The 26,052-nt window shown below is 36.0% G+C and overlaps 1 long non-coding RNA gene across 1 annotated transcript; it reads right to left on the bottom strand.

Moving 5' to 3' along the window:
- Nucleotides 1-13,373: 13,373 nt before the first annotated feature.
- LOC115294533 lies at nucleotides 13,374-25,636 on the bottom strand. The gene is made up of 4 exons (XR_003909939.1): nucleotides 25,606-25,636; nucleotides 21,723-21,903; nucleotides 20,178-20,283; nucleotides 13,374-13,496 (listed from the first exon to the last, which is right to left on the bottom strand). It is a non-coding gene; the product is annotated as an uncharacterized LOC115294533 (long non-coding RNA).
- Between the last annotated feature and the right edge of the window lie 416 nt (nucleotides 25,637-26,052).

The following is a 26,052-nucleotide window of genomic DNA, read 5'->3' as shown; positions in this document are numbered from 1 at the left end:
TTCATCTTTGAAAGTAATTGAATGAGAAGCTTTATTTTCTTTGAGAAGCTTTAATTTTAAACCATCTAAATAAATTAAACTATTATCTGCTGCATGCAAAGTAAATAAGTCATGAACTTATTTATAAAGACAGTTGTTATAAATTTATATTTTGCTGTAACTCCCTAAATCTTTGGAGCATCTCTGTGTCTTCTGAGTTTTTGTTCTGGAAATTTGGACAATGAATTGTAGAGAGTATGGAAAATGCTTTACCAAGGAACATGAAATGCTAAGTCCTTGGAGAATGCAGAATGAAACTTCGGTGCAGGCTGAGCGGAGGATGCATCGAGTGGTGGGTTTTCTGGGAGAGAATCTTTTTGTTTTGCTTTTCTTCTAATTCCCAATAGTCCTACAGACATCTGGAATTGCTAGGTAGTTGATGCTGCCTTGCCTTGCTTAGCTCTAGCATGCTCCCAGAAAAAAAGCTGTATGTAGGTATGCATTGAGAATAAAACTTTCTATCTGAACTTCAAAAAAGGTACAAATGCATCCCACAGAGTTGAGAAAGTGTTGTAAATGAAGAAATCTGAGACAGAAGCCTAAAAATACGGATACAACCAGAAAAATGGTGGATCGTCAAAACCAGAAACACACCCCCCTTCCTCCACTCTTACTTCCTTTAATTTTATTGTTTCCAGTGTAAGGAGATAAATAGGCTATCACTATTCTGTGTACTCCTGAGTATCTCAGGAGCATTGTACAGATTGAAGATTTGTTAATTAAATACTATGCTTTCTACAACATTATACTAAGAACACTTGCAGATGGTGGTGTTGTTTATTCAAGCTGTTGGCATTTTTAGAGAAAAATCCAGGAAGAAAAGGCTAGGTATTCCATGCGATACCATAATTACATATTTGTTACTATGATTCGATCGAGGAAATAAAAGTGGCTTGCTTTCTATTACTTATCCCCAGTTCACACAGAGAGAATAAATAAACCAACGGTCATTCAAACAGCACATACATAAATGTCCAAACTCTTGTAACTGTTATGTGCTAGGTTCTGTGGCTACTACAGGGAAGCAAGGACAAATGTGTAGTGTAACAGCAGTTGTTTCAGCTGCCAGTGGTGGTGGTGTTAGGGTCTTCATATCTTGTCACTGCTTATTCCTTCCTATGATTTGGGTTAATGTCTTATAATATATGGTATTTTGGAAAATCAGGAACAACACCTTGCATACAATTATCTTGGGTATCTCCTTGAGACCATGGCATTTATTATGGTAATCCCCACAATTTAAAGCCAGAGAGAAAATGGTTGAGTATGAATCTCATTCCTCTTCCTCACCCAGGTATCACTAGAGTCTCATGGTGGATTTACCAGCTCTTCTTAACTTTTCATACAGCTTGGTGGTATATTACATTATCCTTTATTCCTTCACTCACTTAGTGCTTATTGAGCAACTACTATGAGTGTTACTTGGCATTCAGTGATAAACGAAACACAGTCCTGTCGGGCTGCCAAGTTTTCTGTCTGCCTCAGGCAAGGATTATCACTCTCCGGAGAGTGAACCAGTAAACAAGATTTGCATCTAGAGGCTGGAGACTGCCATTTCCTGGTCAAAATAACTTTGGCGTCTGTCATGCTGGGCCAGACGTGGAGTGGCCAAGGTGCACAAAAGATCAAAACCGTATTTTGGATTATTCAGTGCTAACTCCCCCCTTCCCAGCATTGCTGAGGCAAATCTGGGCTTTTCTTTTGATATTCATTTGACTCTGTTTACCTGGTAACTGACCTTGGTCAGCTGCTTTGTTTTCCCGCCTTGAAACCTTCATAAGAGACAGTTTTCTGAATAAAGCTCGCTCTCTCTTTCGCCTGATTGGAAACCGTGAGTGCTGTCTTCACTCTCTGCGTCTCCCTCTCCTGCCCTGTTTTTCTCTCCCTCCCTCAGGAAAAGAACCCGAGAGGATTCTCCGCCTTGCCGGTCAGGGCAGACGAAACAGGTACTGCCACCGCCGAGCGCTGGGGAGGAACGCGCCTGACCCGGCCCCCGGGCTATGACAATTGGCGCCTCAACGCGGGGCTCAGTGAAGGAACGCGACCCTGAGTCCGGGTTAAGACACAGTCCCTATCTTCAACAGGAGATAGGACATGATAGCTTCCACTGTTAAGGGAGCATCCCTTAGGCAGCCATGCTATGTACCACTTGACTGTATCATCGGACATCTGTCATGAACTGGTGATGGCAGCTAACCCAAGAGTTTTTGCTTCGTGGCTTGGTCTATATCTGACCTGTTGTGGTGGGGTGATGTGGACTTTTAGTGGACTGGAGACTTAGGGTGGTGACCTTCCTTCTTATGCGTCTTCCAGTGGTGCAGCACTTCCTTCTACAAACTATTTCATTTTTTAAGTGTTTATTCATTTTTGAGAAAGAGAGAGAGAACATGAGAAGGGGAGGGACAGAATTGGGGGTCAGAAGATTTAGAGTGGATTCTGCACTGACAACAATGTACCTGTTGCAGGGCTCAAACTCACCAACTGTGAGATCATGCCCTGAGCTAAAGTCGGGCACTCAACCAACTGAGCCCAGGAGCTCCTGCTTCTATTTCTTTCCCTGGTATCATCATTACCAATCTATCTCTTTGAAGCTCTTTTACTCATTAAATTTGTTTTGATTTTTCTTGGTGGTGGTGGAGGTATTTTTTCACCCCTCAGTAAGACAAAAATGCTAGACAGGACTAGAGTAAAAGGAATGCCTTTCTTACAAGTAAAATAAAACCCTGTCAAATCTTTCCCCTCTTGAGTTTAGACCATCATTATGGAGAAGGCTCTGAAGCTATTTCACAATTTTTCTCTTTTCTTGCCCCTTCCAAATACACGAGGGGATTGTTCTCAGCTACTGTCAGTGAGAAACTTATGAGGTCCCTGCAGGAAAAGTCCACAGAGGTGAGGGGCACCCCTAATAAAACAGTTCACATGGGGCACCTGGATGGCTCAGTTGGTTAAGTGCCCGACTCTTGATTCTGGCTCAGGTCACGATAGTACATTTCGTGAGTCGGAGCGCCAGATGGGGCTCTGTGCTGACAGTGCAGAGCCTGTTTGGGATTCTCTCTCTCTCTCTCTCTCTCTCTCTCTCTCTCTCTCTCTCTCTCAGCGGCCCTCTTGGCGCAGTGGGCAGTGCCTCAGTCTCATAGTCTGAAGGGATTCTCTCTCTCTCTCCGTCTTTGTCTCTTTCTCTCTCCCCCTCTCTCTCTGCCCCTCCCTTGTCCTCCTTTTTCTCTCTTTTAAAATAAAAATAAACTTTAAAAATAGCATGCAGCTCCCAGACGTTTCTCACATTTATGTTATTCCACATTTTGTCCTGAGCTGTTATCAAAGGTACCATTTTCGTGTTTCTTCCAGTTAATGGATCCTGTAGTTCTCTTGCAGCCAAACAGACCTCATGAGGTCTCCCTAAATGAGCCCGCCTCTCCAATTAACAGGTAGCAGTTTCCCCCAAACGGAGTTTTCTGAGGGGTCTAAGGTAAATTATCGCTTTTGCATTTATCCATCCTTTACTTATTGTAATGATGGGAGTGAAGTGTTAGAAGCTGTTTACAGTTGAACCTGAAATTAGAAACCCAAACATTAATGTTATTAACCTAGCTGTGCCGATACATGATTCCATTCCATACTTTACAGAACAATAGGCACGGCGTAGGGGACAAATATATTTTAACCACAGCCATAATGTACAAAACTGTGGATATAAAATCTGCCTCAAGGGGTATAATGTCAGAATAGAAATAAAGTATCTGGATCTTGTCTCTGATAGAAGTATTCTAGATAAAGAGCACAAGTCAAGTATAGAGCCAAATAGTAGAGAAAACCAAGGAGGCGACAATTAAAAAGTATGAAACAGAAGGTCAAGATTTGAGGAATCACTGATTTGAAGTCCAGAGGTTCACAGACACTTTTTCCTCACTCATGAGGAAATTTTCTGTATTTACTTATTTATTTTGAAAGAGGAAGAGAGAGCGAGAGCACATGCATGCACATGTGTACAAAGTGGGGTTGAGAGGCAGAGAGAGAGAGAAAAAAAAAGAAAATCCCAAGCAGGCTCTGTGCTAGCAGCACAGAGCCCAAGGTGGGAACCAATCTCAGGAATCCCAGCAGAAATCAAGAGTAAATTACTTAACCGACAAGCCACCCAGGCGCCCCTCCTGAGTGTTTTTTGTTTCATTTTGTTTTGTTTTGTTTGATGTGGGATGTATATGGAAACATAACAGGAAAGACCCGCTCCTTTGGGGTGACTTCTGTCACACACAACTCATGAAGCTCATTCCTCTTTTTATTTTCTTTAGAATATTTGCTAAGAGTGCAGTGTGTTCTGTGCAAACCAAAAGCAGACTTGTTTGATTTACCACCTTGTCACTGACGTCTGAATTCTCATCAGGTCAAAAGTGACTAGCGTCTCAGATATAAAAGCAAAGAAAGTTTTCATCCTCCAGTTGGAGGTAAGTCATAGTTCTCGAAAGTCATCATATGTAAATCATGTGCCCTATTATAAAGCCAAATTTCATGTGTAGTCAGATTTAAGTTGGGGGGAGGGGAAGCTCTTGTCTGGGCTTTTAACTTAGACAGCTTGTGAGAAATTAGTGTCACCTGGAAGCATTTTATTGACAATTTAATGATTGAGTTTTCTTCTGCTAAGGGCAGGAATTTAAGGTGAAGGCAATGTCACTAATATTAAAAACAACGCTATCATTCAGAAAGGCAAGCTATTTTAAGTCTGAGTCTCTTCGGAAACCTTTGAAAAAATCAAATCATTTTGATTCTGGAGCATATTGGTTTTATGCCAGGTTTTGCCAAAAAGCCATGTTGATGGGAAAATTGCACTGAATCATTGCAGCACCATAAAAAAATCATGTTCCCAAACATCCTTCCTTATTATTCTATCGAGGTGCTCACTGCATTCTATTTTTTGTTTGAGTTATCCTAATACTGAGTATGCCTATAATATAACATCGAGATGACTTAGACTCTATGTACAAAAACTAGGAATAATGACATTAAGTTTAAATTTCCCTAGAATAATCTGACAATTCCATATTTGCATTCAAAATCCAGTAACTAAAATCGATCCCCATGTCCCTGTCTAATTTAGCAAATGGGACAATGAGTCTAATTTTCATCTCTCAGTAAGCTCGAAGTTACATTTATAAAGCAAAACTCATGAATTGCATTTCCACTCTGCTGGCATTAACCCCTGCAGCTTATCCACAGTGCTGGCTATCAGTCTAATAGCTGCAGAAAAACACACAAAGTACTGGTGACTCTGAAAAGCAGATGAATGTAGGAAACATTTGGAAGCTGAGCAACACGTGGAGGAAGGACTAAAAAGGAAATGAGGGTCTCCTTGCATTTCTTCTTTGTGTCTTTTTGCTCTTCTGACTTTGCCCCCAAGAATGGAGTCTGGCTATGGACCAACGCAGCAGAGGCACTGTTAAAACTCTGGGAGAAAATTGCCTTCTTTCTGGCTATAGAAACTAGGGAAAGAAGCCATAGTGAACAGGTAGGTGAGCAGGGAATTTTGGAGAGAGACAAAGACGGAAATCCAGTGATTCTGATGTGGACAGACACAGTTCTCAACTCGACTTCTGAATTGTACATGGGCAAGCAGACCCAAACCTGAACCACAAATGCTAAACCCCTGAACTAAGCACACGTATCAGTCTGGTCTAAAATCAATCCCTTCAATCGTTATAAGATATCCCTTTTCTCTCTAGTGACACTCTTTCTTTAAGTCCTATTTGACCAATATCATGCATACATTTTCCGTGTGTTGTCTTTTTTATTCATTTACTCTCATATCTACATTTATGTTAAACTCGTACCTTTTCTAGATGCCTTGTAGCTGAGCATCTCTTTTTGAGTCACTTATGCCTCTAGATGCCTTTTAAACAGAGGCTTATAATAGTAACCTTTAACAAACTACAGTAAAGATTAAGTCGATCTTTTAATTTTATTATGTAGCATGTTCTAATTTTTATTCCGTTTTCTTTCCTTCCTTTTTTTCATTATTTTAATATATTAATAGATGATTTTATATCATCTACAACTGGTTTTGGCCAAAATTTTTTCTGTTAGTTTTCAGTAGCTATGCCCAAGATTCCAATATACATGTCTAACTTTTCAGAGCCTACTTAGAGTTAATATTTTTAAATCTAACATCCAGACATTCACATAGAGAGATTATATCTCCTGCCCATTTTTTCTGGTGTATGGGCCATACTTTCCTATTTGAATGTCCCATGATACTTTTTGTTTGTTTGCTTGCTTGTTTTGCTTTTTTTAAATGGGAATTTGATATTTTAGGTGCTGCTTTATGGAAAATCTGGGTACGGACACCCCCTCTTCCAGGGCTTATTGTTATTTCCTTTTTTTTTAGTTTTCAGTGACTGTTTGGATGGTTTTTGTGACTCCACCCTGCGCATGAAGCCTTGGATGTTAGTCCTCAGGGAGACGTGACCTTTAATGTTGGCACTGTCACCTTGGATGACAGTGACACAGTCTCGCTCCTCTTCCTCTACACAGCTGTGACACTGCACCAGCGGCCTGCTCATTGCTCTACAAACTAACCTAATGGTGGTTTCTTTGAAGGAATTGTGTGTGAGGTCTGTGTTTGCTATTTCCGGGCTCTCCATGGGCCCCTCCCAACTCTTCTGTTCTCTAACCTTTCCTACTGAATTTTCATAGACTTCCTTTAGCAGGTAGGTATTTCTTCATTACTTTTTGCTCGTAGGGTCCAAAATCATATAATTCACTAGAAAGTGTGTTGGTGAATCTTCTTTCACTGCCAGAGATTGACCCTCAGGAATGCAAGGTTACTTAATGTTCAAAAATCAATATATCATGTTAACAGAATCGTAAAAGTATAATTTAATACCCAGTCATGATTTTTTAAATGCTTAGCATTTAGCAAGCTGGTAAAAAATTTATGAAAATTCAAACAATAACAATGTATAATGATGAGACATCAAATTGTTTCCTTCTAATCTAAAAAAAGACACATTTGCCAAATTTAACTATTTCTATTTAGGACTTTACTGGCCATTCTAGCCATTATAATAAGAGAAAAATTAAAATAACATCCATATAATTCATAATGAAATAAAACTTTCTCTATTTTGATATAATATTATTACATAGAACACTCCAGAAATCTACAAATTAGTTCTAGGAAGAAAGAAATTTAGCAAGGATGTAAAGTTGATGTACAAAAACCAATTTTGTTCTTCTACATCAGTACTATATAATTGGAGAAAAATAAATTCTAAAAATCCCACTTATAGTGTTGCTCAAAAATCTAGGAGATAATGTGGAATGAATCTAATATCATTAGATTAATATCCAGTATCTACAATGAAATTTACAAAACAATACAAGGGCAAGACATGGATAATTAAGAGGTATGCTATATTTATATATCAGAAAAATCCGTATTTTTTAAAGATGTCAATTAACCATAAATTAATCTTTGGGTTAAACACAATCCAAATCAAATTCCAGCTGGATTATTATCTCAAACTTACAAGTTCTTCCTAAGCTTTGAAAGACTTAAAGGTTCTAGATTAACCAAATGTATTAACCCACTTGATTTTCAACATGTGTCAACACCATTCAGGAAATTAATGTCTTTTCAAAAATCATGCAGATTCAACTGTATGTTCATATGGAAAGCAATAATCATCAAACATTAACACACACACACACACACACACACACACACACACACACACACACACAGTTGGAATGAACCACACACCTAAATGTAAGACCTAGAAATAGAAAATTATGAAAACAAGTGAAAATATTTGAACATGGAAAGATTTCTTTGCTAGAACATCAGATATGCAAATCATAAGAATAAATAAAAAGCTAAATTGAATTTATCATAATTAAAATTCAAGAAATTAAAAGGCAAGCCCCTGACAGGAAACAACTTATTTGAAATATAAAGAACTCTTGAAACACTAATAATAATAAAACAATCTGATATAAGTGGGCAAAAAGATCTGGGCAGACAGGTTATGTAAAAAGTTATATGAATTGCCAGTAAACACACTGAAATGTTCTACATATTTAAGGTCATTGAGGGGTGCCTGGGTGGCTCAGTCGGTTAAGCATCTGGCTTCCAGCTTCGGCTCAGGTCATGACCTCATGATTCGTGGGTTCGAGCCCCTCGTCGGGCTCTGTGCTGACAGCTAGCTCAGAGCCTGGAGCCTGCTTCAGATTCTGTGTCTCCCTCTCTCTCTGACCCTCCCCTGCTCGTGCAGTCTCTCTCTGTCTCTCAAAAATAAATTAAAAACATTTAAAAAAATTAAGGTCATAGAAAATTAAAGTCATGACTTGAAACCATTTTATATTCATTAAAATGGTTAAAATGTAAAACTGTCATATGCAACAAGGTAGAAAGCTCTCTAATTGCTCTGCATGAAGGAAGTCAGATAATATTGAATACATACTGTGTAAATTCATTTTGATAAATTTCTGGAAAGTCAAAACAAATCTATATTAAAAGAAAACAGTTCAGTGGTTTACTAGGAAGAATGGAAAAAAAGACAGATTACAGATGGGCACAAGGAAACTTTTTAGAATGAGCAAAATATGCCTTATTTTCATCACACTGATGGGTTCCCATTATCTCCATGGGTCAAAACTCAGCAAATAGTACACATTAAAAAAATACAGTCTATTATATGTCAATTATCACTCTATAAAGTGGTGGAAACAACATATTTTCTTTGGCTGTAATATTTAATTTTAATTCTAACACATGCTCTGGCATCTAATTAGAATCCAAGTAGAAAATATGATTTTAGAAATGAATAGGATACAACAATTTTTCCCCATCTATTAAAATTAAGTGCAAAATAGAATGGAACAAAAAGTTAAACAGAGTATCCAAAAGGTAGAGTGCATGTTCGGGATCAAATCTGAATAGAATTTCAAGCAAAAGTAGCCTGTTAGCCTAGGGTGAGATTGGAGGATTTTTGTAGAGGGGAATGTAAGAAATGGAACATTATTTTTCCTTACTTGTTCTATTTTTTCTTCTTTCAATTCATTTTCTTTCTTTTGTCCCTTTCTTTATTCTCTACTCTTTTTACTTTTTATCTTCTTTCTTTTTTCTAATGTTTGTTTTATTTTTGAGAGGGGGGGATGAGCGGGGGGGGGGAGCAGAGAGGGGCACAGAGAATCTGAAGCAGGCTCCACACTGTCAGCACAATGCCCTATGCAGGGCTCAAACTCACCAACCGTGAGATCACAACATGAGCCTAAGTCAGATGCTTAATGGACTGAGCCACCCAGGTATCCCCATTCTCTTTAAAAAATATCGTTTTGTCTTGTATATCATTTATGCTTTTTATATGCATATAAGTTCCTATTTCTCATGTTTTCATTACTTTCTATTTATTTCCTCTTATTGTAAAATCTGTCTTTATGTTTTGCTTTTTATTTTATTTTAACTTAAATGTTTATTTATTTTGAGAGAGAGAGATCATGCATGTGCACACATGTGAGCAGGGATGGGGCTGAGGGAGAAGAGAGAGAATCCCAGGCAGGCTCCATGCTGATGGCGAGGCTCAGTTTCACGAGTCGTGAGATCATGACCTAATGTTCAACTGACCGAGCCACCGAGGCATGCTGGGTTTTTTCCTTTTTAATATAGCCATCTTTTTATAAAAATTATTTTCAATACTTATTTTTTTGGAAGAGAGCGAAGCAGAGCATGAGCAGAGGAGGAACATAGTCAGAGGGAGACACAGAATCCGAAACAGGCTCCAGGTTCTGAGTTGTCCGCACAGAGCTTGATGAGGGGGCTCAGGATCTGTGAAATCATGACCTGAGCCAAAGTTGGTTGCTCAACTGATTGAGCTGCCCAGGCGCCCCTCTCACCATCTCAATTATATACTCTTGAAACTTAATTAGAACTAATAGTTTTAACTATGAATATACCATTACTTCTGGCATTTTTATGATACAATTTTCCAAGCAATTATAAAAATCTTGCTGCTATTATCATGTCACATATGGGGACATATGCAGGAGTTCATTTCATAATTTTCCATCAGTAGAATTAGTTGATCTATTTTTTACACTCAGGTGTTTCCCGCCCTCCTTTACTATACTCCATTGTTAGTAAATCCTGAATGATACTCTACACTGAAAATGACGTTATAACATTATGCCTAACTACCTACTACATTCTGGCAAGAGTGCTCCATTTGATTAGCTAGAGTGGAATTTCTTTTGGTTGATGTCAGAGTGACGAAGCAGCCTTATAATTTTTTAATAAATAATGGAAAGCACAACTTGCATTATCGATCTCAGGATTACTTTAACAGAGACAGGATATTAATTTTCAACTGGTAGTACTAAACCTCTAGGAAAACATTGTATATGTAGAATTCTAGTGTTCCCAGATGTGCACCTTAAAGTAGGTTTTCCCTTTTCCACAAGACTAATGAATAGAAGCATACCAATACACCTCATGGAGGATTTATAAATAATATCAGAAACACACTTTTGCGTATAAGGCCATTTGAGTATGACAATTTTATTTAAAATTAAGGAGAATATATGTTTTCAAAGTTTTTCACATAATCATGCATTTATGATAAAGTTTCAATACTGACTAAAAACCTACCTAACAAGATATTTGAGAGGTTAATCAAGATATGGCCTCAATTGTTTCCAGTCCTAATTATATTTATTTATATATTAATATGCAACTACTATATTATATAATTACATAATTATATAATTTTGTATTATTAATAGTCTTGTGTGGTTTGTTTCCCTCTCTTTTTCCAGTCATAATTTTAAAAACCTATCTTCAATATATATCTATTTTATTGATTTGTTTATTTTAATAATGAATAGTTAATAAACTAATAATAGTATTTAATAAAATAATTTGACTCAAGCAACACATGGCCGTCTTGAAATTATTATGTTCATGTTTTATAAATATTATTTACCTTAATCATATAAGTAGATGGACAAGCTTGATTGTCTAACTTTTAATTTAACTTAATGGTATTTACATCACTAACTTTTATTTAAAAATATATGAAAATATAAATACTAAGTGAAGCCTGGATTAGCTTTGGTCCTAGGCTCTGGCCAGAATAAGCAGCACATAAAAAATGTCTGTTCTACGCAGGAGACCCTAAAGGTGAACTAATTACAATAATAGTTGTAGAGTCTTTAGCAATTATCACCTTAACATTTGAGATCTGGCACATGATTATGAAACACCAGTGATCATTATTTGCAACCTCATTAACTCAGTGCAAAGGCAACGTTTTCAAGTTTCCTTGTAAATATTTATATATCCTGTTGCTTTGGCCAGAGTCAATCACTGCTTTTTACAAACAACTTTCATCTTAACCTCATTTATAGTTCATTTACAAGAATGAGGGCAGGATATTATTTTATCCAACTCAATTTTTGTGCACATATTCTCTGTGTTGATTGAATTTACTTTTCATAAATTGTTACTTTTAGATCGATATTGCCCTTTCTTTTATTTGTCATTCATTTCTCTCTTGAACCCCTTTTTATTCCTGTAGTCCCCATGAACTCAGCAGTATATATGTCTTTCTGTGAAGGAATGAGAACAGTGAAATAATTTTGTTCAGGTCACCTTTTTTTATATATTCTACATTAAAATGCAGTAACCTTAATTCTAATGAAAGATTTGTTGTGGCCTATATTTAATTATGGCACACAGGGCATGACACAGAATTTAATAAACTCAAAACCATCAGCATGGTGAGGAGAGGCATCCCAGAGGAAAAGTGCATAAGCCTGAGATTCAGTTGTGACTCAGTGGACAGAGTTTTGGCAAAGGCTGCAACTCCCTACTGAGATTCTTCACAAAGCCTGCAGCATGAACTTGAGAATGTAGGAGTGCATTAACACAGACTCCCCTCAAGAACAAGATCCAACCTTCAGAGAGGCAAGAATGTAGGAAGGCCCTGACAAGATATAGAAGATAGCCATGTTCATGGCAGTAAGATGAAAGAAGGGAAAATGCAGTAGAGAGTTCAATTCAGTCCATGGTCATACACTAGCCTAAATCTAGAAGAACTGACATGAAAGGTGGTTGCCTCTCACAAGAGTACACCTGAATAATAATAATGATGATGATAATAATAATAATAATGCTTGAAATGTGTAATTATCTTGAAGCTCTGATGTAGATGCTTGAAGAATAACCAACCACCTTTATACTGTGAACCTTTAGAAAAGGACTTCACCTAAATGAATGGAGTCTACAGGTCAACTAGCACAACATGAGTATTTAATGCAAAACAGAATATTTTTTGGTGTTGAGGTAAAGATATGTGGGAACAAGCTGGAAACAGTCTGTTGAGTTTTTTACTTAACCTGATTCTCCATAAACCTTTCTTTCTTTCTTTCTTTCTTTCTTTCTTTCTTTCTTTCTTTCTTTCTTTCTTATCTTTCTAAGAATGTTTAGGTAGGTAGAGGATGGGTGAAATAAGTGATAAGTAGACTTGTCATGATAAGCACTGGGTGACTAAAATTTTGAAAACTTAAAAAAATAAATTTTAAATTATTTAAAATGTTAAATTACCTTTATGAGATATCAGTATTATCTTTTCTTTTCTTAAGTTTTATTTATTTATTTTACTCTCTCTTCTAGTGTAATGTCCTCCTACTCTTGGAAAATAATTTGTTAATAACTGTGTACATCATATGCAAGATACAGCTATTTCATTGAGGGCCACTTCATTCTTGAATATGTCTTTTAATTCTCTGCAATTATGGAATAAGTGGTTTATTCTCTCTTAAACTTAACTGTATGGGAGGTTCAGTCCATTGAGTGTATGCCTCAGCTCCAATCATGATTGCAGGGTTAGGAGATCAAGCCCCATGTGGGGCTTCTCACTGAGCATGGGGTCTGCTTGGGATTCTTTCTCTGTCTTCATTGCCCCTCCACCACTTGCTTCTGCTCTCTTTCAAAATAAATAAATAGACATTTAAGAAACATTGTCATATAAATTACTTCAGCAGGTGACTCTATAAGATGAAGTCTTTACTGATTTGTAAACAGTGGGTGAGTTTTGATGCTGGAAAAAGTAACTGTGAAAGTGTTTGTTACCAGAGTTACTTTCAAGATTTTTAAGAGTCTTAATTTTAAATATCAATTTTGGCTCAGAAACCAGTTAAATTAATTAAAAGTATAAACTACCTTTAATAATTATACCAGATGTGCCAAGACTTATTTACTACATTATGTTGATTTAGATCTGAAATGTTTGCTTGTGTTCACATCAAATTATTGAAGATTTGTAAACAGATTTTAATCAGGTTGATTGAAATAATTCAGTAAGTCAAAAGATGTTCACATAGTCCTACCATGTTCCACTCAGAGTATGGAGATTTCTTCCCCCAGAATTTGTAGAAGGATAATTCAACACAAACAAAACTTCTGACCTCACCTAGAGAAATCAGAAGTTCTTGTCAGTAGTATTCCAGACTTGTTGGTGTGTTGACATCATTTTAAATGCAGTACAATTAAAATCATCAAATCCAAAGTAAACATGGGTTTGTCATCTTCTAGCTCACAGCACATTTTAAAATGGAGAAATGCTCACTATTTCTTGAAAAAAAAAGCTAACTTTTTGTTTTTGATTACATCCTTTAATAATGTATCACTGAAGAAACCAAACTGTCAAAAACCATTGAGGCAGAAGTGATAGCTTGTCAGTCCTCACTACTCAGTGAGAAAAGAACCAACAGACACAATCCATCAGAGACCACACAGCTCTAGCTATCAATTACATAATGCTTTGTTTCAAAATATGGTCAAGGAACCTCCAAATGTATACATATATACTATAAGTTAAAACAAAAAAAAGATCTCTTCCATATATATTAATTTATTCTCTGAACATGTCATTTTGATGTCTGTAAGAAGACAGAACAGGTTTAAAATCATGACTACCTTCCCTAAGTCTGTGAGTAGAAAAGATACATGTTGTAATCATTGAAGAAAAGCTTCCTTCTGTAACTTATAACAAAATTTTACCTTTGTATTATGTTTCCATATTGTTCTGCCTTAAATTCTCATTAACAGTTTCAGACTCCAGACAGCTCTGACAATACTTGTATTGAGAGTTAGACACAACTTTACACTTCAATGACAATAAGCTTTTTAATTTGTAAACACCAGTAACCAAAGTGTGTAACAACTTATTTCAGTTTAAAGAGGAAAAACAAATCTCTTTTTCTCCAATCACAGTTCTCCCCAGTCATTACTCTTTTACATTAAAATTAATAGCTGTACTTTTTAATGTTATTTTTCTTTTTTCTCATTTATTTATTTTTTTATTTTTTATGTTATTTATTTATTTATTTATTTATTTATTTATTTATTTATTTTGAGAGCAACAAAGAGAGACAGCGTGAGCAGGGGAGGGTCAGAGAGAGAGGAAGACAGAATCTGAAACAGGCTCCAGGCTCTGAGCTAGCAGTCAGCACAGAGCCCAATGCGGGGCTCAAACCCACGAACCACGAGATCATGACCTGAGCCAAAGCTGGTAGCTTAACCAACTGAGCCACCCAGGCGCCCCTATTTATTTATTTTTGAGAGAGAGAGAGAGAGAGAGAGAGAGAGAGCAGAGAGGGGTAGAGAGAGAGAGAGGGAGATGATGAGGTGATTTCCCAAGATACATATGTGTTTTCACACATAATTGAGTGGGTGTGCTTCAAAGGTATATTGGAAAAGTCATTCAGTATCTTTATATAATTGTCCAGTAAAATCTATAAAGCAAATGACTACTTAAGGGGAAGCATGGTGTGGATTATTGTTGTTTTTCTTTAGTCAAGGAAATTCGCTGACAGAAAATATGTGAAACAGATAGATAGATGATAGATAGGTAGATAGAGATACAGAGAGAGAGAGAGAGAGAGAGAGAGAGAGAGAGAGAGAGAGAGAGAAAGAGAACAAATTTTGTAAATATTTTTACTATTAGTGATAGGCCTTCAGGAAATAGGTTTTATTTGAGTGATATATACAAGATTATAATCATTAATGTGTTTTCATGAGTCATATAGTTTAACCCATTTTATTGCACATTTCCAAAAGATTATCACTACCATTTATTGTGTGCGGATTTATTTTGGTTCAGATGATAGGCATTACTTTAAATAAATCCTATTTTTTCAAAAAGTCAGTGTGCTATGATACTGTAGAATTGTTGGATTCTATTACTATAATGCTATAATGTATATAATTGTTGAATTGCATCATACACCTTATGTGAATATAACACTGTATGTTAATTGTACGTCAATTTTTAAAAAGTTCAATATGTAAAAATGCAGGATACTGACACCACCAAATGCTGACACGGATGTGGAAAAACCAAAGCTCTCATTTATTGTTGGTGGGAATACAAAATAGTGCAGCTATTTTAGAGGACAGTTTGGCAATTTCTTACAAAACTAAACATTATGATACAACTCAGCAATTCAGTATTCACCTAAAGGAATTGAAAACATATGTTCACACAAAAACTTGACCACATATATTTATAGTAGCTTTATTCATAATTGCTAAAATTTGGAAGCAATTAAGATGTCCTCTAGTAGGCGAATGGGTAAAAAGCTATAGAACATCCAAGCACTGGACTATTATTCAGCACTAAAAAGGCATGAGCTAACAAGCCATGAAAATACATGGAATAATCTTTAAAGCATGTTAATAAGAGAAGAAGTAAATTTGAGAAGGCTGCATACTATGTCCTTATAACTTCCTGACATTCTGGAAAAGGCAAAACTTTAGACAATAAAAAGATCAGTGGTTGCCAGAGGTTGGTGGGGAAGGGAGAGGGGACGATGAACAGGTGAAGTAGAGAGGATTTTTAGGACACGGAAACTCTTCTGTAAGATGCTATAATGGTGAACACAGGTTGCTCGTGCATCCTGGACCAATTCCAGTGAGGAGCTGGATTCCTTCCCACACAGCACCAACTAATTGCACCAAGTAATTCTCAGATGCCAGCAGTGTGCCTGAGAATTCAATCCAGTTCTGACACTGCTTGGGGATGGCATGCGATGACATGGGTTAAGGGCTCAGTCCTGGAGACTGTTGTCTACCCCCACTTTAGATGCCAGTGCCAAGCCACCGGCTGCTACTGGTGCTTCTGACCAGCTAACTGACTACAGATTGGAGGGTCCAACAACCTTCTCCTTAGGATCTTTTAATTTGCTATAGGGCTCACAGAATTCACTTACTTATGTTTACCAGTTTATTAAAGGGTATGATAAAGGATAAGAATCAACACACAGATGAAGAGATGCATAGGGCGAGGGATGGGGAAAGGGCAGGAGCTTCCATGCCCTTTCCAAGGCACCACTCTCTCCAGATCTCCACATGTTCATCAATCCAGAAGCTCAATGATCCCACTCCCCTTGGATTTTCATGGAGGCTTCAGCACATAGCCATAATTGATGAAGCCATTGGCCATTGGTTGATTCAACTCTGACCCCTCTCTCCTCAGAGATCTCAGGTGCGGGGTGGGGAGCTGAAAGTTCCAACCCTCTAGTCACATGGTTGGTCCTCCTGGAAGGCAGCCTCTACCTTTTGGTGGGTTCCAAAACTCACCTTCACTAATATAACAAAAGACCCCTTTATCATTCTCAACACTTATGAAATTCCAAGGGTAGGAATTGTGGACAAAGACCAAATACATATGAGGAATATATTAGCCATCTGAATGAACAGATATATATTTTTTATATCACACATGTCATTGTGTATTTTTCCCAACCCATGGAATATGCAACACTAAGCGTGACCCCTAATGGGAACCGTGGACTCTGGGTGATAATGATGTGTCAGTGTAGGCTCATCAGTTGTAATAAATGCACCACTCTAGTGGGAGATGTTGATAATGGGGGAGGTCACACGTGTGTAGAGGCAGACAGTAGACAGGAAATCCCTATTTTCTGCACTATTTTACTATAAACCTGAACATCTGTAAAAAATCAAGTCCATGTTTTTAAGGCTTAGGTTATAGTAGTTTATACTATTTATTTCATGATGCATATTATTTACATGTTGAACATCATGATTACTTCAGTTGAGAACTACATATGAAAATAATTTTTGTGTTTTAAATATACCAACAATGATATTGTTTGATTTATATAACTGCTTATAACTGGATTCTGTATCTGAAATTATTTCCCATCTATGCCTATCTTTTTATGCCAATTTTTTTAATTGGCAAGCTCACATACATAACCCAATGAATTATTAAATTTCATCTGCTTTGAAATAAGAGTTTTCTTACACTACCAAGATAATTGATTCATAATTCCCAGATTCCTGTAGTGAAATCATCTTATATTCCCCTTCCCTTAAAATCTTTTATCAACTCATCCAAAAGATTATTTTTTAATGATTTCAGTTCAGCATTCCCTCTTATTCTTACTCCTCAAAGTCACTCAAAATCAATGCCATTTTGGATGAAATCAAGGCAAACTGGTGTGGTGTAAACTCCATAGTTTTCAAGGAAACAGGAGTATTAATGATTTTTGGATACTGAGGAAATACATAATTATAAAAAGTAGGATTTGTGAAGAATTTAGACGGAAAAAGGAAAGGGCGACATAAATTAAGGGAAATGTCCTTTTCTCATTCCGTTAGAGAGAACATAGATGGTTATAAACATCACTCAAAACTAAAGCCCAGGAGAAAAATTAGCCTTAACATTGTGAATGGAGGGTAGTGTTTCAGCAGTGACATAGCACTATCACTCTTGGTCTCAATGCATTTTTCCACCACTCTTTGTCAAGAATTCATGATCTGCTGCCAGCATAGCCACCTTGATGCAGGAAAATAGACAAAGTGTCAACAGTATCTGCAATAGCTCATAAAATCACCATGTACGTTTCTCTGCCGTGGAATTGTTCTGATTTATGAAAATGTGGGTGAAAAATTTAATGAAGCACCAGAAGATTGGGAGGTCATAATTTCTTCGAAAACAAGTAGGCTGGAGCTCAAGACATTCCAAGGTGTTAATATTAGTGAAGGTACTTTGTAGTTTCAAAATGTTTCTAAAACTTTTAGGCAGCAGTAAGGTTAAGAGCATTATTCTATGAATAAATCTCTGTTGGAGACAATGGAATGATGTTTCAAAATTAAGCTTTCTTCAGTAAATGAGATACATGACTTTTACTCGCCAGTGAAACAGTAAAAGGGATCCACCTTTGAAAACTGACTCCACAACAAAATGACCCTTTTAGAAAGTCATAAGAATAAAAAAGTTTTTAGTAATGACTAGGGAGAATGTAACATTTTTATTGTTTACTTATAACTGTAATATAAAGATACTTAAACACACTTGGAATGTTTAATAAAAAGTGAGAATTATTTCTCTTATAATCATTGAGGTGACCGAGTAAAATGTATTAGAAATAGCATGGTCAGAAAAAACATCTTCTGGTATCACAAGAGAATGTTTGTGTCTTCACAAAAGAAAAATACTAGAGTTCGAATTCTCCTTCATTAATTACTTTTCACCTTGGACAATTTATCAAATCCATCTATACAATTGAATAAAATTGTCTACAAGTATGATAAAAATAAAACTTTCATCCCTAGGATATTCTATTGCAAAAGTTAAAGAGATTATCCGTGGGAAAATGCTAGGCAAACTGCCACATACTTGTTCAAAATTCAGTTACTATAGGTCTGTTTCTAACAGTAATTATTCTGCTGAAATGTGACAGTAAGTCATTAAATTTCTTTTTCATTGTGAAATATTTTGCATAAGAAAATGTATATGAGATAGATGTATATATTTTTTAAGTTCATTTTATTTATTTTGAGGGAGGGACAGAGAAAGAGGGAGCAAGAGAATTCCAAGCAGGCTGTTCTCTTTCAGCACAGAGACCAACAAAGGGCTTGATCCCACAAATCGTGAGATCATGACCTGAGCAGAAATCAAGAGTTGGACACTTGACCAACTGAGCCATCCAGACACCCCGAAATAGATGTATATTTTAAAGGATGATGAAACTTTTCAAAACATGGTAAGATAAAATATTACCTACACTTTTGAAATCTTTTTTTTTTTTTGTCTTTCCTGGTAACAATTCCTCACACATTTCAAAATCCAATAATTTAGCACGTTTTTAATATTTTGTGATAGTCACCCTTTTGTTTATATTTACAAATTTATTGTCCTATATGTATCCCTAAATATGTATGCTTTAAGTTGGTTTATTTACAGAGTTCAGGGACTCAAAATATCTGGCTTGGGCTTCTTCACAACATGGCAGTGGGATTTCAGGGAGGAATATTCCTAAAAAAAAAAATCCCTAATGTGTAAGCATTTATCAAGCCTTGTTTGCATCATGGTTGCAAATGTTCTGTTGGCCAAGCCTAGAGTCAGTGTAGAAGGGCATCTCACAAGATTATGAACTCTAAGAGATATGATTCATTGAGGGCCAATAAAGCAATCATCTCCCACAGAGATCTAAGCAGGTAGGTTGGTGGTATCAAATTTTGGCTGCTCACATGTAAGTTAGAATTCACTGTCAAGTTTTTATTACTTAGTTGCTAAGAAAAGAGGGAATAATAATTGATTGAACCAGTCTTAGATGAACTGGATAAAATTCGAGAAATAGAATACAACACCTGAGCAACAACAACAAAAAAGTGATTCATAATCATAGAGTCTTAAACCATAGCGGCTTAAATTTCTCCAAATACCTTCCAAAGAGTAGTTGTGTTAAAGGTAGATTTGTAAAAGGATTTAATGGTTCAATTTTGCTACCCACCTAGTAGAGAAAAAGGACTACAGAGGCTAGGAACCATGTTTTACCTTTTAGTTGTAGTCCAAATTAAAAATGTAATTTGTATTCTTTCCAAATAGAAGCACACTTAGTAACATGAGAATTTCTTGGTGATTACTCTGAAGAAGCACTGGAAATTCTTGATTTTGTCTTATTTTTTGTTTCCTTCCTTTGAATTCAGCCATAATGATGTACTCATGTCCTATATCAGAGCTGTTTTCAAATAATAAACTTACTTTGACAAAAAATTCTCATGTATAGTTAGAAGAACAGAAGTGCTGTCTTTGGAAGCAAAGAAACTGAATGAGTACCTATGGCAACGGTGGAATGACCATGAAATCAAGGCCTAAATGAACAGCTGTTAGATCCAGAACATTTAGCACAACTAGTCAAACCAAGGTCAGCAGCTGGTGAAACCTGTGAAGTGAAGAGATAGAATTCAGTGACAGGCTTTGAAAATGTTGTCCACAGACATGTAGAAATTATTGTATATGTGTTTAGGTATTGCTGAAAAGGCAATGTTCAGTTCAGTAATTTTTGCAACAATGGACAGCTAAACTATCTTAATGAGCATCTTCAAAAATGAGATATAAAAGACAGAAAATATGTATTATCTGACAAGTCCATATGGCTTAATTACAAATGCCTTGCTATCTGTAGACTCGGTTATGTCCTCATTTATCCCTTGGATAGATTTATTAAACCACATTTTGTCACATTTCATAGCTAAAACTACACAAGTTATTTAGATCACTTTCTGGGAGAACACTGCTTCCTAAACTCTGGCTTTAAATATATTACATATATATGTATAATTTAAATTTTATAAATTATAAAAGGCAACTCATCTTAAACCCTGTTATGTCTTGTTTGTTGTTGTTGTTGTTGTTGTTTTGTTTTGTATTTTAGGGAGAGATGGAGGAACAGAGGGAGAGGGAGAGAAAGAGTCTCAGGTAGGCTCCCCACCCAGCATGGAGTCTGATATCCGAGGGCTAGATCTCAATACCATGAGATCAAGACCTGAACTGAGATCAAGAGTTGATGCTCAACCAATTGAGCTACTCAGGCATCCCTACAGTTTTCTTATTTTTAAAATATTTCTTATTTTTTGAGAAAATGTGGTCTCCCCTATAACACAGAAAATAATGTCTAACTCTAATATTTTTGGCTTCTATTATTGAAGACTCATTAGATAAACTGTAGTTTAGAGCTTAAATTGGCATAAAACACTAACCTCAAGAGATTAATTAGTTATTTAGAGATCCAAAATAAATACATACAAATGTAAATAATAGCACATACTAACAAATTTTAATCATAATATTAGAAAAACCATTTATGGCCAGTTCTTCAAGAATTGAGAAGAGTTTAGAAATATCCCTAGCTAATCATGTTTAAACATTTTTCAGAAGAGGGTGAAATTCTCTATACAGAATTTCAAAAAAGTTCCAATAGTCAGTCCAAATGTGCACATGCTCTTTATTTATGTCAATTAGTCCTTCCCCCTGGCCTGATCCCACTCTGGAAGAAATTTAGACTGGCACTTCCTATTAAAAGAGCTAGCAGGGGCACCTGGGTGGCTCAGTCTGTTGGGCATCTGATTCCGGCTCTGGTCATGATATCACGGTAATAACACTTAGGATCTACCTCTTAGTAAATTTTAAGAATACAATAAAATATTGTTACTTCTAGTCACGCTATTGTATATTACATCTTCAGAATTTGTTCATTTCGCACAAGGAAAGCATCATACCCCTTGACCAGCACCTCCCCATTTCCTCCTCCCATCAGCCACTGATAACCACCCTTCTCCTCTCTGTTTCTATGAACTTGACGGTTTCAGATTCCTCACGTACCTTACTTTCTTAGTAGGAGAAATATAGTATTGAGGAGAAACTTATTTTGTTCTCAAGGACTTATCCTCTGAGACAAACCCTTCAGGACATACAATGCTGTTGACAATACCCACGGTGATGCTGACACAGATATTTGTACTCGAGATTCTTGCTGCGGAGGACAAGTCAGAAATCCACCACTCTGAGTGTTAAAGACAGAAAGTCAAAGTGAGAACAGGAATAGTACTGAAGTGGTCACAGTCAAAGCACAGAGAAACTGAAATCTACTGAACAATATTGTATTAGGAACTTTCAAGTTGCTAAGAGACTAGGCTTTGATTGTTCTCATAAAAAAAGGAAATGGTAATTATGTAACATGATACACGTATTAGCTAATGCTCAGGATTAATCATATTGCAACATAAAAATGTGCCAAATTAAGATATTGAATACCTTGCTGATGGATGTGGAGTATGTCCAAGTACAGGTATTCCCTTTTTCTGAAAGTTTGCCTTACACCACTTTCCTAAAAGACCTACATTAGTGAAAAGGGGTACTCACTTTTGGAAAGCAGGAATGTCTTCTTTTTTTTTTTTTTTTTTGCTATAAAACAATGATAATAGTTTTTCTTATCAAAATTTAGGGACCAGAAACAATCTAAAGAAAAGAAAATTCTATCTTTCTTGCTTTTTCCCCCCAGAGAAATTAACTCTGCATCCTGATAAAAATTCAGTGTGTCACTTTTTGAAATGTAGACATTGGGTTTCAATAGAAAATGTGTGTCATGTGCATCTTGTTTCAATCTCTTTATTTGCATCTGATATGTCAAATTATCAAGGAGCTCTTCAGATAAAAATGGGACTTGTGAATTAAGCATGAAGATAAGACCTAGAAAAGACTGATACTGCTATACCCAGATCACAATATCGTCCCCCAAAACCAGAGAGCACCAGGGAGACCGAGACATGCATGCAAAAGCAAAGGGCTTTATTATTATTACAGGCTGGAGCTCAGGCTCACAGACTTCACCAGTGCAGTGGATTCGTGCTGAGAGCCCTAAGCAAGGGCTGAGCAGGGCTTTTATGGGTTTTGGGAAGGGGGAGTTACAGGAAATTGAGACAGAGGTACAGTGATCCAATCATTATCACATAACATTATTGGCAGTAACTTTAACCATACACATTGTCCAGAGTATTGTTACTTTTGGCGGGACCCAATCACAACATTAGAGTATTAACCAATTACAGAGTGGACCCAGGACTCAGGACCCAGGACCCTCATATAGGGTGTAACTAGCCTTACGCAATAAGTGATTGTCTATAGCTTCTATCTCTAGGCCTGCCCTTAGGAATGTTCAGCATTTTAGCTGGCCGCTTCTGACTGGGTGTTACTAGGGTGGTCCCTGGTTGAGCAATCTGTGCCCTTTCATTGTCTAATGATTCTGAGAAACCTACACTTAGGACTCCAAGGTCAGAGGGGAAACTTGAAGCCTGTCATGGAGTCAGTTTGGTTCAGACCTGTGTCCTTTCAATACTTAAAAGTTTCTGCTTAGAGAATGACTTCTCTGGTCTTGCCATTGTTCTTTAACATTCTCTTTCTTCCAAATCTGGCAGGTCTGTTATACCCAAAACACCAGTTTTTGAGAACAGAGCTTGAATAGTAACACTTTGTTCAGTAGATGCTCACAAAAATTAAAAAGGGTTTATTTCTTAACTACAGACACAGTCAAAATTAAAGAAGTTCTTGTTAGAGACTTCAACAAACTGAACTTTCATTAATATGATTAGGCAAGATGTTAAAATAAAACTCAGTTGATGTATTGATACAAATGAAAGAAAACTAAAAAACTTAACTGATCAAAATACATTTTTTATTTCTTTCTAAAATGTTAAAATTATTCATGCTTTAACAAATTTCCCTTTGTCATCACTAGAAATAATTAATTAATTAATATTTAAGGTTAAGAAAGATTAATATTAATTTAAATATTTATAACCATTAATTGATATAAATTTAATAATAAATATTATATAAATGTTTAATTTTTTCAATAAATCATGAACAATCAGAGGAAAAGCAAGAAAACATACTTTGATTCAAGGAAAAGAGGAAATTTGAATAGAACATATTTTTTATGGTTAAAAAATAAATATATGGATATCTTAAAGCTCTTTTAATTTACAGAATCGCATGATTTAAAAATCTCTACCCAAAACAAATATTGAAATAATAAGAGTATAACAATGTTACCGTTTAAATTTTAATGAGCTTAATAGTAAATTTTCAAAACTCAATTGACTTTTTATAGGTCACAAATGAACAATTGGAATCTGAATTTTAGGTAATGACATTTACAATAGCACCCAATGAAGTGCCATACCTATGTATAAATCTAACACAAATGTAAAAGGTTTATATGCAGCAAACTGTAATACTCTGCCGAGAGAAATCAAAGACAATCTAAAAATTGCAAATACTTAATTTTCATGGACTGTAAGACTCAACAGTGTGATGTGACTTGCTCACAACTTAATCTATACATCCAACACAACCCAATCAAAATTCCCAGAAGCTAGTTCAAAGACAGTGACAAACTGGTTATAAAGTGTATATCAAAAGACAAAAGACCAACACAATACTGAAGAAAAAGAACAAATTTGGAAGACTCACGCTACTCAATTTCAAGACTTCCTGTAAACTGCATTAGTCAAAGCAGTGTGCTTTTATTGAAAGAATAGACATGAAGTCAATGAAACATCAGGGAGAGCCCAGAAAGAGACCAAACAAATATAAGCAATTGACCTTAGAGAAATGAGAAAGAGTAATTAATAGAAGAAACTTTTAAAACAACTGGACTGGAAAAAATTGGATTTCCATATACATAAACACAGACTTAGACACAGACTTTGCATCATTCATAAAGATAAAAATCAAAGAGACTATAGATGTTAAATGCAGAAATACACAACTTCTATAAGGCAGCATATGAGGAAATCCTATGGGTGTAGTGATGAGTTTTTAGATATAATATCAACAAGTTAGTAAATGGAAGAAAAATTGGGTAAATTGGACTTTATTGCAATTAAAATCTTCTTTGAGCAAAACATTATAAGGGATATGGAAAGACAAGATATAGACTGGAGAAATATTTGCAAAGATCTAGTCAAGAAATTATATACAAAGTACATAGAGACCTCTTAAAATCTAATAAGAAAGCAAACAACACACCCAAATAAACAATGAGCTGACTCTTGGTTTTGGCTCAGGTCATGATCTCAGGGTTCACAGTTCATGAGTTTGAGCCCCACATTGACAGTGCAGACTCCTCATTGACAGGAGGAGCCCGATTAGGATTCTCTCTCTCTCTCTACCTCTCTGTCCCCATTCCCTGATTGTGTTCTCTCTAAATAAATAAATAAATAAGCATTTTCAAAAATTAAAAAAATAAAGATATGAGAATATTTTTATATGCTTGGAAGTGAGAAAACATATTTCTAAGTATCTCAGTTACCTAAAAATTTATGATAAAAATTAAAAGATAGTTTAGTTGATTAGTAATGAAAATGTGAAATGCCAACAAGTAGGAAGGGGAAATAAACGTATGTTCGGTAAGGAATGTAAAATAGTTGTTTATAAAAGGTGAGAGGCACAAAATCAATACCTAGGCATAAAGCCATGGAGATGGAATATGAAAATAATCCTAGAAGATAAAGAAAGGAGAAAACAATAAATGTAAGTATAGAAATTAATGAAATAGGAAAAACAGACTGAAAACATGAACAAGATAGCCCACTGATTTTTTACATTTTTTAAACAAACAAGAATATGCTAAAATCTCTGGTGATATTAAACAAACTCAAGAAAGAGAAAACACATAAGTTAATAACAGAAATGTGAAACATACCAACAGATTACTTAAACAAGAGTAACAGGGCTGCCTGGGTGACTCTGTCAGTTAAGCGACTGACTTGATTTTCAGCCTAGGTCATAATCTTGGTGTTGTGAGATCAAGCCTCCCATCAGGCCCTGCTCTGACAGTGCAAAGTCTGCCTGGGATTGTCTCTCTGCCCCTCTCCAGCTCAAGAGCTCCCTCCCCCCCCCCCCCCCCCCACATACACACACACACACACACACACACACACACACTAAATAAACTAAAAAAAAAAAAAGATTCACAAAAAAGATTCACAAAATGACCTAATGAAAACTTTTATATCAATAAAGGAAACCCAATGAAAAATTCTGTGAGATTCATAGTATTAATCGAAGTAGTTCTCTATTGAGATCACTAATTCTGTGTTACAAAGAGTAGTAAAAATAGCAAGTTCTTATAGGGAAATAAGCAATGCGT

This window comes from Suricata suricatta, chromosome 6 (genome assembly GCF_006229205.1).
Source record: "Suricata suricatta isolate VVHF042 chromosome 6, meerkat_22Aug2017_6uvM2_HiC, whole genome shotgun sequence".
In the NCBI taxonomy this organism is placed as follows: domain Eukaryota; kingdom Metazoa; phylum Chordata; class Mammalia; order Carnivora; family Herpestidae; genus Suricata; species Suricata suricatta.
Note: the sequence above shows the minus strand (reverse complement) of the source record. Positions and strands in the feature narration are given on the sequence as shown.